The sequence below is a fragment of the Megascapheus bottae genome, chromosome 12 (genome assembly GCF_031878675.1).
Source record: "Megascapheus bottae isolate mThoBot1 chromosome 12, mThoBot2.hap1, whole genome shotgun sequence".
In the NCBI taxonomy this organism is placed as follows: Eukaryota; Metazoa; Chordata; class Mammalia; order Rodentia; family Geomyidae; genus Megascapheus; species Megascapheus bottae.
The window spans coordinates 55547842-55565159 of record NC_143520.1 but is presented as its reverse complement, the minus strand read 5'-3'; the positions used below and the strand labels follow the sequence as shown (position 1 = coordinate 55565159).

General features: G+C 41.3%; 1 pseudogene; it reads right to left on the bottom strand.

The window, feature by feature from the left end:
- Positions 1–6743: 6743 nt before the first annotated feature.
- Positions 6744–7806, bottom strand: LOC150056571 (pyruvate dehydrogenase E1 component subunit beta, mitochondrial pseudogene; annotated as a pseudogene).
- Positions 7807–17318: the final 9512 nt, after the last annotated feature.

Below are 17318 nucleotides of genomic sequence, written 5' to 3'. Positions count from 1 at the left end.
TCAGACCTGTTCTTGTGCCAGTACCAAGCTGTTTTGATTATTATAGCTCTGTAATAGAGTCTAAAGTTTGGTATTGAAATTCCTCCTGAGCTGTTCTTTCTGCTAAGAAGTGTTTTTGTATAGCAAAAACAACTTTGTTCTTATGTTAGTAGTTTTGTAGACCCTATCCACTAGATATAAAAAAGAGACTATATTTTTCCTCTGATACAAAGAACACAAATATAAGTGGAGACCCTTTCAGAAAATTTCAAATTCTAGAATTAAACAAAGATAGTAAAAGTAATTTGGAAGACAGTTTTAGGAAGAATTTAGGGGTGAGATCAGTGAGTGTATACTCATTCTCCCATTCAATTAGATTTATTCATAATATGACTAGAATTTGTATTGATCAAGGACACAAGTTGCTAAAGATTTGTGTATTATGCTTTGTACATATAGTACACGATAGGAAAACATGATAATATAACATAGAAATATTTCATTTTTACCTATGTTCTCATCACTGTTTAGAAACATAACATAACCTTTTAAATTTTCTGAGCAAATTCAGATGAAAGTACCCACATTCAGAGTCCCTCTTGGGACAAATAAGATAGCCATCTGGTCAGACCATCTCAGAGAATGGAGACTGAGCTGTGATGTGTATAATTAACATGCTTCGGATGGCCTTAGGCAGAGCTTGTAAGGATGAGAGACAAGGCCTGACAGACCTTCTCACCATACATTGCTGTGCCCCACACCTCAACACCTGAACACATTTCTGTGACTACATTTTCCAGATTGAGCACAAATATCTGTAAGTCTTATTCTTCCCTCTTTTACTTTTCTTTTGTTTGCCAGTCCTGGGGTTTGAACTCAAGGCCTTGGCACTGTCCCTGAGCTTTTGCTCAAGGCTAGTACTCTACCACTTGAACCACAGCACCACTTTTTCTGTTTATGTGGTACTGAGGAATCATACCCAGGGCTTCATGCATGGTAGGTAAGCACTGTGCCACTAAGCCACATTCCAAGCTCCCCCATGTCTTATTCATATATTGTAATGGATCTCTGTCTTGATAGAGAAGGAAGTCAACAGGATAGAGTTTGGCAGAAAGCATGTCCTCAAATTTTTTGATCCATTGTGCAGCTTGAACTCAGATCTTAGGCCCTGTCCATGAGCTCTTTTGCTCAAGGCTAGCATTCTACTACTTTAAACTGCAGTTCCAGTTTCAATTTTCTGATGATTAATTGGACATAAAAGTTCATTGACTTTCCTTCTCAGGCTGGCTGACCCACAGTCCTCAGATCTCAGCCTCCTGAGTAGCTAAGATTTCAGGGGTGAGCCACCAGCACCCAGCTCAAATAATATTCATTGCACTGAAGTTCAGGCATCAATGTGATCTTCAAGAACTATGCCAGATTTTTTTGTAGGTAGCTAGTGACAACCTTGAACAACCTTGGACATGAACAAAAAATCATTAGCCAGAGTGAAAAATCCAATTGTGTTTTTGGTGTCTAACGGGAAGCTGCTTAGCTGTTTATGAGCAGGAATGTGTATGTACCGCTGATAATAATCTGTCTCTGAAAACTCACTATGATCTTATACTTTCAGACAGAATTGGGTGTCAGAAAGTAGATTTACCTTCTGATTTACCATCCTTACTTACAGGATGTTTTTAATAGACAAAATCATGGAACAATGGCCTTCAGGACACTGGGTGTTGGATAAAGCCTTCACCGTCAATGAAGTAGCTATATATTTAAACTTATAAAGAAATTGCCTAATTGTAGTAGTTGTACCATTTTCTTCTCTTTTCCCTTTTACTTTTTTTTTTGCATTTCCACCAGCAGTGTAGTTAAGTTCAAGTTCCTCTACATTCTCACCAGCACCTGATATTGTCATATTTTTCCATGTAACCATACTACTGGGCCTGTATTGACAACTTACTGTGAATTTTAGTTTCTATTTTCCTATCATCTTTTTTACTAAAATATTTGCATCTAAACAGAGATTACAATATTCTCTACCTTTACTTATTTTTTGTTTCATAATTTGGGTTTAACACCTGCTTTGATTTAAATACTATATATAGTATAAGGCCTGGATCCTCCTGCTCTTAGTGTTAAATACTTTTTTTTTTGCCAGTCCTGGGCTTCAGCTCAGGGCCTGAGCACTGTCCTTGGATTTTTCTCAAGGCTAGAGCTCTACCACTTGAGCCTTAGCACCACTGCCGGCTTTTTCTAAGTATGTGGTACCAAGGAATCGAACCTGGGTCTTCGTGCATGCTAGGCAAGCACTCTACCACTAGGCCAAACTCCAGCCCCTTAGTGTTGAATTCTATGTGACACAATTTTCTTTTGTATTTTGCCCTCTGTTTATGAGGAATGTTGGTTTATAGATTCTTTTAAAATTTCAAGATAAATGTTATGTAATAATAGAAAAGTGGTCTTCGTATTTTCTTTATTCAATTTCTTGAAAATGATCAAATTCGGATGGAAGTTTTATCTGGGTCCTATTAATTCATAGAACATAGCTAGTTTAATTTACCATAATTTAATGTATAGAATTTGGGAATAAACTAATGCAAACCTGCATTCTGAAATATGATAGTGATATTGAGCTACATATGCCTGAGTAAATTAGTCATCTTTTGCCTTGGGAATCTGGGTCCTCTGCCTCCAGCATTCACAGTAACAAAAGCAATGTCTAGTAATGAGTGGCTGATGTCAATACTATGACGTTGAGGAGCCTCTCCATGAACAGCAACAGAATGAACAGAAAATGGAGAGTGGAGTTGGCACTTAGAGATGAAATCTAGGCTTCCATCTTCAGAATTGCAAAGGGAAGATTCACATAACAGAGATCAGTCAAACCTCTGTCAGGCAATGACAAGCACTAACTATTGATGCCTGGCTCAATAAGGAGAGAGATGTAGTTGTGTTTCTGCAGGAGGATGGTACACTTTCTGCCAGGCAGCTGGTGACCAGCTCTGTGTTGGAGAAGAGAGCATTCTATGCTCAGAGTCTTCCAGAAGATAATGATGCAGTGAAAATTGCATCAGATATGGAATCTTTTCCCTCTGTGTCAGAAACACCTGAAAATTGGCAGTAATTTTCTAGGCTCATAGACTGGGCTTAGTGTATATGGTTTCAAAAGCAATGTCAATAGCTGGGTGTCCATCACATGTATCTGCCTCACTGAATCAATCCGTATAAAGGCACCAACACAGCCTATCCTTCCGTGATCAGCAGAAACAGCTTCTGGCCGGCTCTGTCAGGAAGCAGGGAGCTGCTGTGTCCATTCCCTCTCTTCACCTCTTACTGGCCCTGAAGTCCAGAGCTGCCCCAAAGGAGATGCTGAGACAGAACCATACCAGTTCTCAGCTAAACACTGCTAGTAATTTTTATGATCATTTCAGAAGCCAAATTCTGACTGAAGTAAAAATATTTTTATTAGTCTTTACCCCAGAAATAAATAAATCACCTCCCCCTTTTGGAATAGTATGAAAAATGTCTTTTGCTTTAGTGGAAACCTGGTAATAGCAGGCTTGGCTTTTTGCCACCAGCAGCTGTTTATAAGCTAAGGTCTCAGACAAAGATGAATTGATTGTTTTATTTTTACATCAAAGCTGCACAAATGATAGCATGCTTGAGAGTTCATTGGAAAAACAGTATTTGCCATTATTTTTTTAAAGTTTTGCTATTTAATGACACCCAGTTAAAAGCCTGGACTAATTGTTTTTATGTGTTATCGATCGCCTTTGATTACCACACTAATTATATTGTAAATAGATGCTGAGATCCAGAGACAGTAGTCATTTATTGTTAGTTCAAGTTGAAGGACTTGTTCTGGGATCATCAGAGCATGATTCCATTCTACTGTGCATGGAAAGGCAAAACCTTTGGGGAAGGCCTCACACACTTTCATTCACATGAGTTTATTCCACGAAGCTGCTAAGATTGCTGGCTGCCTTTTACTGTGGCTACTGAAGCCATACTTGGTGAACACATGGTGCCACTGATGTGAATATAATAAGCTTATATGTTAAGGTTTAATATCTGCAACACAAACAAGCAGAGGGCTTCCATCTGTGTGGAAGCAAACCAGGAAACTGGGCAACAGCATGTGTGCATGTGTGTGTACTTGTATGTGTTTACATATCTGTGTCTGCATGTATGAGTGTGAGGAAACCATTACAAGGTCTTGAGACCCTCAAAGAATCCCCTGGTAGCTGGGAGTTTGGCCTCGTGGTAGCCTAGCATGCACAAAAATCCAAGTTTGACTCCTTAGCACCACATACATTGAAAAAGCCCGAAAGTGGTAGAGCTTTATCCTTGAGAAAGCCCAAGGACAGCACTCAGGCCCTGAATTCAAGGCCCAGGACTAAAAAAAAAAAAAGAATCCCTTGGGCTCCATTAACACTTTTAAGGTCCCCTGACTAGCCCCTGCAGGCCTCAAGTTCTTATCTTATGGTGTCACCAATACCAACATGCCAGAGGCATCCCCGAATCTTCCCCATAAAAAACTCATAGGTTTCATTCTTAGGGTGGGCTATCCCCTCCTCAGAAGGCCCACCCTGTGCCCCTTCTAACCTCTACAGTCAGAAAATATTCCCGGAAGCCCACTGTCACTGTATGGCGGCCACATCTTCCCACACGCCATGAATCACGGATGCACACACTCTGCCTACTTATACCCTGCATATCACATGGGCAGCTGGGGCATCCCCCTGGGACACAGCTGTGGCGGGTGCAGTGCAATGTCTGCAAGGAAAATATGTGAACTACAGGAGGTGTCTTCACCCAGCCTCTCCCCCATGCCACCCTCCAGCTCTGCCAGATAGCAATGACATACTTAAAAACTGCATTCTGCTCCAAGTCCTAACACCCTACATTCTGAGGTATCACAGGCTTCCTGAACTCACTTGGTCCCAGCCTGATCATCCTGCCACCCAGGGACTGGGGCAGTCTCAAATAGGACAGTTTGTTGGAGGGAGCCAAAAGTAAATTAGCTACAGAGAAGCAAAATCTTGAACCAAGGAGGCAAGACAGTGTCACATGAAAGAGCACCGGACTGGGGAAATTTGCCAGGAAGCATTCCTTCCCAACTGAACAGCAGTGACAGCAGTAGTTCAGTGAGCTGAGCAAGACAAGCGGTCTCATGACTGTGAGACAGCATCATGGCCAGAGGTGTAAGGAACAGAAGCTGGAGTCATCGTTCCTACCCCAAGTTTAGTGCACTATTAGTATTAGTGCAGTATTAGTGCACTATAAAAGATGACCCAAACCTAGCAGCTGTGGCTCACACCTGTAAGCCTAGCTACTCAGAAGGCTGAGATCTGAGAATACAGTACAAAGTAAGCCTGGGCAGGAAAGTCTCTGAGACACTTAGGTCCAATTAAACACCAAAAGACCAGGAGTGGAGGTTTGGCTCAAGTGATAGAGCACCAGGCTTGAGCAAAAAAGCTCAGGGACAGCACCCAGACCCCAAGTTCAAGCATCACCAAGGAATAAAAGAGGGACAAAGAGAGGTGAGCAAATATACTATGTTTAATAGCATGCACTTGCAAAAGGTAATAACAATTACTGATACAGATGGCAGTTCTCTTTCCAGTCTCTCAGCTCACTAAATTAGTTTGTACAGCAATCCAAGAATTGGAACCACATCCCTAATTTATGGTATTCTAGTCTGAGCTTTTGAGTTTACTGTATGAAAAAAGGGTTTTGGTGCTTCACATAGTAGAAATTGCCCTTGAATTTTTTTTTAATTCTTTCCAAGAATTATTTTCTTTAAGTGGTTGTACTATAGGGTTTCAATTCAATGTGTCTGTGTATACATGTAACGCATCATTTCCAATGTCTACTATTCTCTCTCATGTCCTCAAAGAACCTGGTTCCTTTTTCACAATTGAACATTGAATATCGTAACTATTTTCACACAACTTTCTCTCTTCATCTGTCTGTTCCCTTCCCTGTGACTGTTTGAACAAACATCTTTCAGCTCCCTGTATGCATTTTATTAACTCTAAAGTTAATTGTTCAATTTATTGCACCATTGGAATCTTGCCCTGTGTAGGCCATACTTTAGTTGATTTTTTGTATATGACTCCATATATATTTTTAATTTTTAAATTTTTATATTTATGAATTTTTTATTGTCGGGATAATGTATAGAGGGGTTACAGTTACATTCATCAGGTAGTAGGTGCATTACTTCTCATACATTAATAACCCTTCTAGTGTTTTTGTCCCTGTTTCCCTCCCCTCCCCCTCCTAATTCTCTTGTTTCCCCTCTTCTCTTCCCTATTTCAAATAAACAAATAGAAGTATTTATATTTGTTTATAATTTAGATTTTACTTTCACATATGAGAGAAAACATGCATACTTTGTCTCTTGTATTTTTTTCATGCTTACACGTTCCTGTTTATCAAAACAATCGTGATCGATGTAGATTATACACTTTTCCTTTTAATACATATAAGTTACCGTTTTGGGATATACCTTTCATCAGTACCCTGCATTCATATCTTGTCCTTCTAATGAAAGGGTAAAATTTTACACTAATCTTACTCAAAGAACAGGACAATTGCAACAGAAAACACAAAGTCTTTGATGGGAGACATTTAAATTTACAAGTACGAAAACACCTGTTTCTTGCTTTAGAGATTACTTTCTGAATAGTAAGATCTTACAGTACAATCCAGATAAAGTTCCAGCCAAATGTTTTAAATAAATTCCAGTGACTTGATAATTCAAGTCCAAGCTAGATATTCAGTGTTTTCTTTATAGCAAATACGATGTCTTTGACTTGAGGTACAAAGTGGTCTTCTAGAATCTTTGCATAAGGCATTGGGACATCAGCACCAGTGATGCAGACAGCAGGAGCATCCAGGAAATTGAACGCAGGTCCTTCCATGATCATGGCACAAATTTCAGCTCCAACTCCAATCTGCGGCCAGCCTCCTTCCACAGTTATGAGATGGTTTGTCTTCATGACACTGGCTTCTATGGCATCAATGTCCATTGGTCTGATGGTGCTCATGTTAATCACTTCACATTCAATTCCCTCTTTAGATAGTACAGTCACAGCTTCTAAGCAGTGGCCCACAGGTCTTGAATGGGCAACTACAGTTATTTGTGTGCCTTGCCTTTCTATTTTGGCTTTTCCAATGGGAATCAGGAAATCTTTTGACTGAGCTTCTGCAGTTAGTTCAAAGGGAACTCCATACGTTAATTCGTTCTCTAGCATCACCACTGGATTGATTTAAAAAATACTTTTGCATCCTCTGAATTCCAGGGGCTGACCGCCTTTAAGCCTGGGCAGTGCCCATACCACGCAGCAAAGCACTGTTGAGTGTTGGGCAGCTACACCTGCTGAGGCCCCATTTGGCCCCCTGAATACTATGGGCACAGGCTGGAGGCCTGCAGACATGTAGTAGGTCTTGGCAGCTGAGTTCACAACCTGGTCAGTGGCTTGCATAGAGAAATTGAAGGCCATAAATTCACAAATGAGCCACAATCCAGCCATAGCTGCATCAACTGCAATTCCAGCAAAGCCCATCTCAGGTATGGGAGTGTCTATGATCCTCTTCTCTCCATATTTTTTCCACAGGCCTCGGCTAACCTTGTAGACCCCATCATACTGGGCGACTTCTCCAAGCAGAAATATCTTCTCGTCTCTTTCCAGCTCCTCATCCATACCTTGATTAATAGCTTCACGGACTGTCAGCTACAGAGCCAATGGTGTGGGTTCTATGAAAGCGCCTCTCCAGCAGCCCGGAAACCTGCTGAAGGGGTCTCTGCATCAGCCCAGATACTGCTGCCATCTTGACCTTATCCTCTAGCCACCTCCTAATGTCTCTAGGATTTTTGAACTCTGATCTTTACCTGGCATAATAATGCAGTATGCCCTTCTATCGCCATAGAAGCTCAGGGCACTGCAATTTCAAATGACTAATGTGATCACAAGTGGAAAATCCAAAATCTGCTGAGTACCATGTGGCTAAAGTAGGAAGTTCAGAAAGGCATGTGTGTTATTAGTATTTCACAGTTCAGATATTTTCATTTTACCATAGGCTCCTTGAGACTGAACCCCATCCTAACTTTGAGAGAATCCAAATCTGTACTTGTACCTCTGCCATACAAATAAAATGAGTCACAAAATGTCAAGTCACTTGCCCCAGGTCACCTGCCCAAAAGGGACAGATGAGTTTTGGAACCCACACAAATTCAAATTGGTGATCCTAAGAATGGAATACCATGGGGACTTCCTCCAGTCAGGAAAACACTAATTGTGAATTGTGTTGCCATTAAAAACAAAACAAACAAACTTACCCGTCCAAGGCACCAGTGCTATTCAGGAGACTGAGGTCTGAGGATCACTGTTTGGAGCCATCTTGAGCAGGAAAGTTTGTGAGACTCTTATTACCAATTAACTACCAAAAATGTTGTAAGTGGGACTGTGGCTCAAGTAGCAAAGCACTAGACTTAAGCAAAAAAGCTCAGAGACAGTACCCAGCCCCTGAGTTCAAGCCCTACATGTGGCACCAAAAAACGTCACTTTATCGCCTAGCATGCATGAGCTCCTGAGTTTGGTATCGAGTACTGAAAAAAAAACTGTGGCATCTAAATAAACAGCAGTAAATGTCCCATCTGAAGAGGAAAAAATGTTATCACTGAAGATGAATCTTCAGAAATAGTGCAGGCCGTAAGGAAAAGGTTGACATGTGCATGGAAAGGTGCCCTTATCATCCATCCATCCATCCACCCTCAAATCACTCTGCTCTGTGCTCATTATTTTGAGGAAAGCTGGATGCAGACTTGTGCAGAAAGTGTGGCTGCTTTGGTCTACAAGCCCTGATGTGTAGGGAGGAGACAGGAAAGTTACCTGTGCCCTGTGGTGATTTTCTCTATAGTCACCTGCTTCCAATTGCCAATTGATTTGGAGAGGATGCAGTGGATATGTGCACTTGTCTGTGTGAGATTCAAGGTGTCCAGTTCATCTAGCCAGGGGACTTCTCTAGCTTGTAGGAAATGTGTGTTCTTCTGCCCATCTGCACCTTTAACAGACCTGATAGCATATTTTATCCTTTGATCTAGATGTTGAGCAAACTCACTTTCCTAAAAGTATTTTCAAGGTTGTTATATAAAGGGAAGGAATCCTCTTTTGTCCTTGCATTGCCTTTTCCTTTAAGTGGAGATAACCTTGCCCCTCTCACACTTTTCACTCCCAAGTGCCCAGTACTGGCAGAATTTTAGACTGGGCATCTCTGTATCATAACAGGAAAGAACAGACAGTCTAAGTGGAATAGGCTTAGCTCCTGGCTTTGCCAAGTCCCATTATTAGCTGTGTAACCTCAGACAAGATATTCAGCATTTCTGTTTCAGATAGGGCTACTGGCCGGGAGTTTGACCTACTGGTAGAGTGCTTGCCTAGCATGCCAGAAGACCCAGATTCAATTCCTGGACACCACATACATAGAAAAAGCCAGAACTCTAGTGTTGAGAAAGCCCAAGGACAGTGCTCAGGTCCTGAGTTCAAGACCCAGGACTGGCAAAAAAAAATAGGGTAACAGTCACCTACTGTACAAGTTTAATTCTGTGCTGAGATTAAAGCCCAGGGACCCCTCCCCTCAATGCTCTCAACAGCTATTGGTTTAGGCCTCCATCTTGTACCTTTCTAAAGACTCTAGTGCCTGAGGTACCCTGGACATTCTTCCTGAATCCATTCCAGAAGGGTATGACATGTGTGCACCTCTGAATCTCCACACTGGGCCCTATGACAGGTCACAGGTGAAGAGTGGTATAATCTCTTCAGTGTAAGCAGGGACCCAGGTACTTCTTCTGTGCCTGCAGGATTCTAGAAAAATCTGAGGCAGTTGTAGTCTCTTATGAGCCTCTTTTATATTTTTCTTTTTCCCTTTTCCTCACCCTACTCCTACTTTGCTACTGGGGCCTCAAACATCCTAGTTAAGTGCTGTACCACTAAGCCTTATCTCTAATTCCTTTACCACCTTCAGAGAACTTTTATTTTTGCCTGAGGTAGCTACTGTTCTATTGTCATATGTTAAATTGCACATAGTAAAGGGTTCCATTATGACATTTCCATACACATGGATGGTATGCTTCAATCATTTCTATCCCATCTATTATGTTCTCTAATTCTCTTCTTTCCCCTTTTCTTCTCTCCCACCTACCTAATATTCCCATTTTCTTCCATGACCCTGGTTGTTTTGTTTTGTCTACCCCCAATTTCCTGAACAAAGGAAATATAGGATATTTATCAGTGATTTTTCTCATTGAACAAGACAATTTACATTTCCATCAACTCAGTGCATTCTTTCTGTCCTGTGCTCCCCTCACATACATCAAGTGCAGGCATTTAGGTAGGCCTCCTTGAAGGGGTACATAGGGAGGGTGGTGCTTGTAGTTTGGGGTACCATTCATACCTGCCACTCTCTCATTATACCTGACCTGAGTTGGAGTGTAGAGATGCACTGAATTTGAAAAATATCCCCAGGTCATGGTCTGATATAGAACATGAGCATTCCCAGACATAGCTCAGCTTTTGTCTCCCACATGAACAGATTCCAAACAGTGTGAATTTCTATCTGAACTGCAGTTGGCCCCCCGAACTGGAAGCTGTGATGGCGTACCCCATACCCTGGGTGTCAGTTGAGAAAACAAAATGTGAAATAGCAAAGGCTATAGCAGAAAGTTTGAGTCTCTGTGCTACTTGTATCTCAGAACAATGCAACTTTTTAGTACATTTCCTATTTACATTTGCGATCCCTGACTCCAAATTATCTTATTATGCATATGAGAATATTCCAAAATCTGAAAAAGGATCTCAACTCTTGAATATTTCTGGTCCCAGGTATTTCAGAGGAGGGCCAGCTAACCTATACTAAAATGTTACTGAGAACTGGCCCTCCCCAGCTTCCCTCATGGGTCTGGTGTTTGGTGGGTGATATTTGGAGGGTCTCCTCCCTTCCATGATGGATTGAGGCATAGCTCAGACACCTGCCCACCCCAACTGAACAACAATAGGAGCCATAGATTGTGAATGGTGGAAAAGTTAGTGGTTCAAGAACTGAGAACAGGCAAGGTTCCTGTTTCACTGAAGGTCCAACTAGATGACAAATCGTAAATTCTCTCTAAGCCAAGAAATACATGCAAATAAAAGTACTTTTGGGGAAGACTTCCAGAAGAGAGACTCTGTGGATTCAGAGACTTGCATCTCCATCAAATTTGGATAGTATTATCAGGGGCTCTTATTTTAGCAACAATTACTCACTAGAAAGTTAAATACTGGAGAAAACACAGCAAGATCCTTCAAGTTTTCAAAGTCATTCGCAGCTAATCTTGCAAGGCACAAGTGGCTAACATTTCATAGCTGTAGAATTAAACAAATGTAATTTGCAGATCCTCTACAAGGTCTAATAATGAAATGTAGCTTTAAATATTACGGCCCTCTGAGAGGTGCCCCCTTGTCTACATAGACTAAATTAGATGAAAGCATCTTGGATGTCTCATTAATTTTTATATGTCTAAGAGATGAGATTTCCTTTGACATATTTAAAGGAATTCAGTTCCTGTCTTTAACTTCTCAGCTGTTCTCTGTGAATTCCCACAATGGGCTCCGTTCAGTTCTATGTTACAAGCCTGTGGTTATTTAGGACACGTGAGACTGTTGTAATGTGTCTCAGGGAAGGGAGGAAAGATGTTAAATTAAAACTAGAATTCTGCCATGTCCCATCTGGGGACAGCCACGGGTTAGTTCTTGACTTCTCGAGCAGTGGCCTTATTTCTAACTCTCAACACTGGCCAGATGAGTTGGAATTTCAATGAGCATTGATTTCTTTGTTTCCTAAATGTACCACTATCCACCCTTGATTATATTTAAGGCATTATCAAAAGATTTCACTTAGGTTCAATGAGAGGGGCTGAAAACTATAATTCCAGTTACTCGGGAGAAAGGATTATGATCTCAAGCTGGTTTTGGTCAAGGTGGAATACTCTATCAAAAAATTAAAACAGAGAGAGCTGAGTGGGTGGCCCAAGTAGTAGAGTATCTATCTGGTAATGTGAGGTCCAGTACCACCACCATCAAAAAAAAACATTTAAAAAAAAAAAAGGAGAAAGAGTAGTACCCAACCCCTGGTCACTACCTTAAGTTTTATGCCCCAGCAAGCCTCAGTCTCTTGTCTTTGTAAGACAAGACTGGTTGCACTAATGGCCTCACAGGATCTGCACAAATGGCCCCTTAACTCCATCCCCCCACTCCATTGGTGAAGGCCATGTGATCTGCATTAGTGAAGGAATTCTGGTGAGATAAGACAGGAAGGTCTTCATGAAAGAGTTATGTAGTTCACTGCCTTTGGCTTCTCTGCCAATCAAAAACAAAACAAAAAGCCAGAGCAAAACCAAGAGGTCTGAACTGCCTTGCCCAGGGGAGAGAAAAGACATGCATGGGCGAAGGTCATAGAGAAGAGCCCACAAGTCCCTGCTGCCAACATTCCATGCCAGCCAGGAGCCAGCAAGCCACAATCCTGTTCAAGAAGTCAGGAGCAGCAAGGGTGTCTCACTGACCTCAAGTGACCACAGGCCCTGAGCCTGCATGTAGAATGTCAGTGAAATTAATGGAGAGAATTTATTTTAAAAAAATCACATAATGTTTGTGTGCTCTTCAGTATATACATGCCTAAATCTTTGGACGACTATACACACACACACACACACACACACACACACACACACACACATACACACACATGTACTCATGCTACACATGCCTAAATCATTGGGCTACTACAGTACCAAAGTAGCAAACCTGACACTCACGAGATCTTCCACCAACAGTCTCCTTAATCCTTTCTTGAATATATCTGATTATAGTTTTTGCAGATGAACATATTAAATTCGTAAATTCTAGAGGAAGACCCTCTGCTAAAAGTGTATGCTGCTTTAAATGGGAGGGTTGGATTGCATCAGAGATAGCAAATGTCTGACATGTTTCTATGTCCTCAAAAGCCTGTTGCTATTCCACACTGTGAGTCACTGCCACGGGATAGATCTGTACAACAATACGATGATTTTCCTGAAGGAAAATGGGAATCTATTAACTCACTAGCTACCTGTCATCTAGATGTGCCTTGGGAAATGGGTGCAAGACTGAGAATAACATGGGAACAGGATGAAGGAAGCAGAAATCTATGAAAGGGTATCTATGAATGGTAACTCAATGCATCCAGTATCAGCATCCATGGGCTCCTCTTCAAAGTGAACCCCCCCTCCTCTGAAACATCTATAGGCTTCAAGCCTGGAGCTTCCTGTGTCCCCCTCACCTTAACATGTCTTCCTTCCATTCTGTGCCCAACAAGACCTGCTCATCTCTATATGTGTCCTGTCATATAACCAATAGACAAGGCCTTCTACTATAAAACATGGCTTTCACCAGGGGACCACATCTTCCCTTTTTAATCTGCATCCTAGACACCAATAAAAGAAAACAATAATGTCAATTGACATCTTGAGTGAGCCAGAGTTATAATTTCTCCCAGTTTGATATGGTCCAACAATAAAGATATTGAAAACACTGCAGAGCAATATAGAATGGCAATTTAATTGGTGTTATAATGAAACCCAGTACCTGATACCAAAAGCTCTCCTACTGATGTTAAATTGCTTTCTTGAGAGGAGGACTTATAGGCACAATGTGATGTCTAGAAACAAAACTAATATCTTTTTTCCCCATCGAGCAGAGCAGGAGGAGCCTTTGCATAGGAAGAAAGTGATCTCATAAATCAGAATGAGGCTATGTGGGAAGAGTCAATGAAATCTCTACCCGGAGCTCCTGAATTCTGATGAGGGTTTGCTTCATTGTCAGTGTGCAAGGCTCCATACTCAGGTCACCTGATCTCCCCGTCCATCTCCACATAGCCCTGGGGAAACGCTGGGTCCTCCCATCAGCCATTCACTGTGCAAGCCCAGGGCGATTCTGCTCAGGACTTCCCTGCCTGCGTCTACACCTATAACCTGACTCCAGACCCAAGAGGGCCCTACAAGTGAGGTGTCCAATGTGACCTATGAGGTGTTGTGCCATCTGCCAGAATACCATGGTGATTTTCTAAGCACACAGGCTGCCTGTGAATCAAAATTGGGGGTGTGGGAACAGTATGGAAAAAGCATAAACGTGGATTCTGATCATTTATTGGGCTACTTGAGAAGACTTTCTGCTTTTATTGTGGCAGCTGAGAGGATCAGAAAGGGTTTAGATAGAATGGCAGAAACACACATTAAGGGCCACATGTATCTTGGTTTAATGTAAAGGAAAAGATTCAAAGGCTTTGAAAAATTGCTATATCTAACCTTCATTCAACACTGAAGGGTCCAGGACACATAATGAGACCTCTACTCTGAGAGAAAAGAAAGTAAAGTTAGGATAATGGACTGCAGAAGAAACGCACCTATTACCATACAGCTGATATCCCAAGTGACAATGTTCAAGCTATGGCCAGCACATTGCCTAGAAGGAATATCATCAGAAAATAGGTTGACAAAGTAATGTGAAGACAAAGTATATGAATAGATCTTTCTGAAAGATGAATAAATAGTTATAGATATTAGTTTCCTGGGTGAATATGTACCAAGTGTGAATTCATCAGAGGAAGACTTGGGTAATCAAGTGTATAGGATGAATCTTTCTATAGATAACAGGCCAGCCTCTCACTCTCGGGCCATTCCTGTCATTTCCCAACAGGCTCAAGAGCAAGAGGCATGGTAACAGGGAAAGAGGTTATGCACATGCTCAGTAATGTCACTCACCAAATCAAGTCTAGACAGAGCCACTGTTGAGTGTCAGCAACAGAAGCCACCACTGAGCCTTCAATGATTATGGTACCACATTTCCCGGGTGACCAGCCAGCTACCTGGTGTCAGGCTGATGGTCAGGCCCAATGCTGAACTGTTTCTGTCTTGGAATGGACAGTGTTTGGTTCTTATCCGAAGGCCTGCACTCTGCCTATACTCTGCATATAGATTGGCCTGCCCTATATGTAATACTTCTGCCAAACTACCACCTGTGATTGTTGATAGAATGTCTCATTCACCACTACAAATCTCACATGGAGGAGATGCTAAAAACCTTTTTTTGGGTGCTGTTTGTGCTGAGGATCATTGACTCCTTACACTGGGCCCATAAATTAGCTAGGAGTAGGATAAAGTCTAGGTATACCAGATTCTTGAATATTATATATCTGGAGCCATTCTCTTTTCCATACCCTTTGCAGCCATCTTGGAATTCAGGGAGTGACAAGATCAACCTCAAGTTATCAATAACTCCTTGAAACAAGACCCTGTCTAACCAATCATGTAAAACAATCTGTTTTCTTTTGTTTTGTCAGTTGTGGGGCTTGGACTCTGGACCTAGGTGCTGTCCCTGAGCTCTTCAGCTCACGTCTTCCGCCATACCCCTGGAGCCACAGTCTCACTTCCACTTTTCTAGTAGTTAATTAGAGATAAGAGTCTCACGGTATTTAGTGCCAAAGCTGGCTTTGAACTAGGATCCTCAGATCTCAGCCTCATGTGTAGCTAGGATTACAGGCGTGAGCCACTGTGCCCGGCTCTGTCAGACAATCTTATTCTACTTCTGACAGCCTGTGACTTGCAAGTGCTTGAACTATACTACTTTCCCATCCCAATTCTCCCTATGAAACCTGAGGACAATGTCAAAGTCCCCCCATCCTGCACAGTAGATGGCTCTAGAGTCATTGAAGTGCCAGCTCCTGTGACTGACACGTAGTTAACCCCCCACATTTTATTTAATATTTTTTGATTTCCATTTGTGTGTGTATGTTCATACTGGTCTTGAACGCCCAGTCCTAATTCTTTTGTCTTTTTTTAACTTATAGCTGGTGCTCTACTGCTTGATCCATACTTTCAGTTCCGGCTTTGTTAATGAGAGATAAGTCTCTTGGGTTTTTCGTCCCCTGACTATTTATCTTCCTGAGTAGCTAAGAAGATTACAGGTTGAGTCACCAGTACCTGGCTGCACATGGTCTTCTGAAGACTGGATTACAGAATCCTGTAGCAGTCCCAGCTCTCAGGATGAAGACAAGCTTTTACAGAGAACTACATGGGCTTGTTTCAGTGGGCAGCATGCCATATTTGCTTCAGTCCATTTCTTCTTCTGAACCACACAGTGGCTACATGATAAACAATAGAACTTTTATGGAACAATCTTTGTACTTCCAGCTTTTTTTAGATATTTACCTTTATTAAGTAGTTGTACCTTTAAGAGTTTCAGTTCTATAAATCCAGTTATTAATGCAATGCCTCTTGATCAAATGTCACCTCTTTCATCATTCTCCCCATCTTTCCCCATTCCATCTCAGGCCTCGAGTGATATAGTTCAATTCTTACATAATGCACATTCAACATAATGACTGCATTTGCTCACCTTCCCTCCCTCCATCCATGTGCGTCTCTAATTTTATGTCAACTTGACTAGTCATGGCTGTGCCTGAGGGAATATATCTGAGTGAAATGTATATTGAATTTGTAGACTCAGCAAAGTAGATTGTTAAGCCCACATTGGGTGTTACTCATTAAAGATAATGAAAGCTTATGCTACATGAAAAGCTAAGTAGGTAAGAATTCTCTTCCTCTGTCTACCCATCTTCAAGCTGAGACATTGGCTTTCTTCCATTTTCAGATTAAAATTTGAACTGAAACTGACACCATTTCTCCAGCATTTTTCTTCTAGATACATAGATAGTTTGAAGCACAATACATTAAGACTTAAAGACAGATACACACATAGAAATGACAGAAAGATACAAATAGAGAGATTGAGGTGGGTGGGAGTGAGGATTGGGATTGGTTTAGTTGCTCTGAAAAGCTTAATACAAATTGGGTAAGGCAAACAATAGTTCCACAATTCCTGGGAATCACACTCCTCAACTTGGCACTGGGAATAAAAAAAATATAATTTAAAAAAGAAACACTTTCCTTTTCAATTTCTAGTAAATTTCTGAATATTTGAGGGAAGTCCATATTCATCATAAAAGCCACTCCCAAGTGACCCACTGCCTCTGTTCTTCTCTAAAATAAGTCCCTCTAGAATATCTGAAATTTTATAAAATTATTGTTTTATTATTAAGGTGTTGTACAAAGGGGCTGCTATTTCATTAATCAAGTAATGAATACATTTCTTTTTTCTAGGTGATATCACCTCTTCCTTTACTTTCCCCAGTGTCCCCTCCTGCTCTTGCCCACCAGTCACATTGCTCCTTTTCCATATATTATATACTGAATAGAATGCCTGCACTTGTTCATC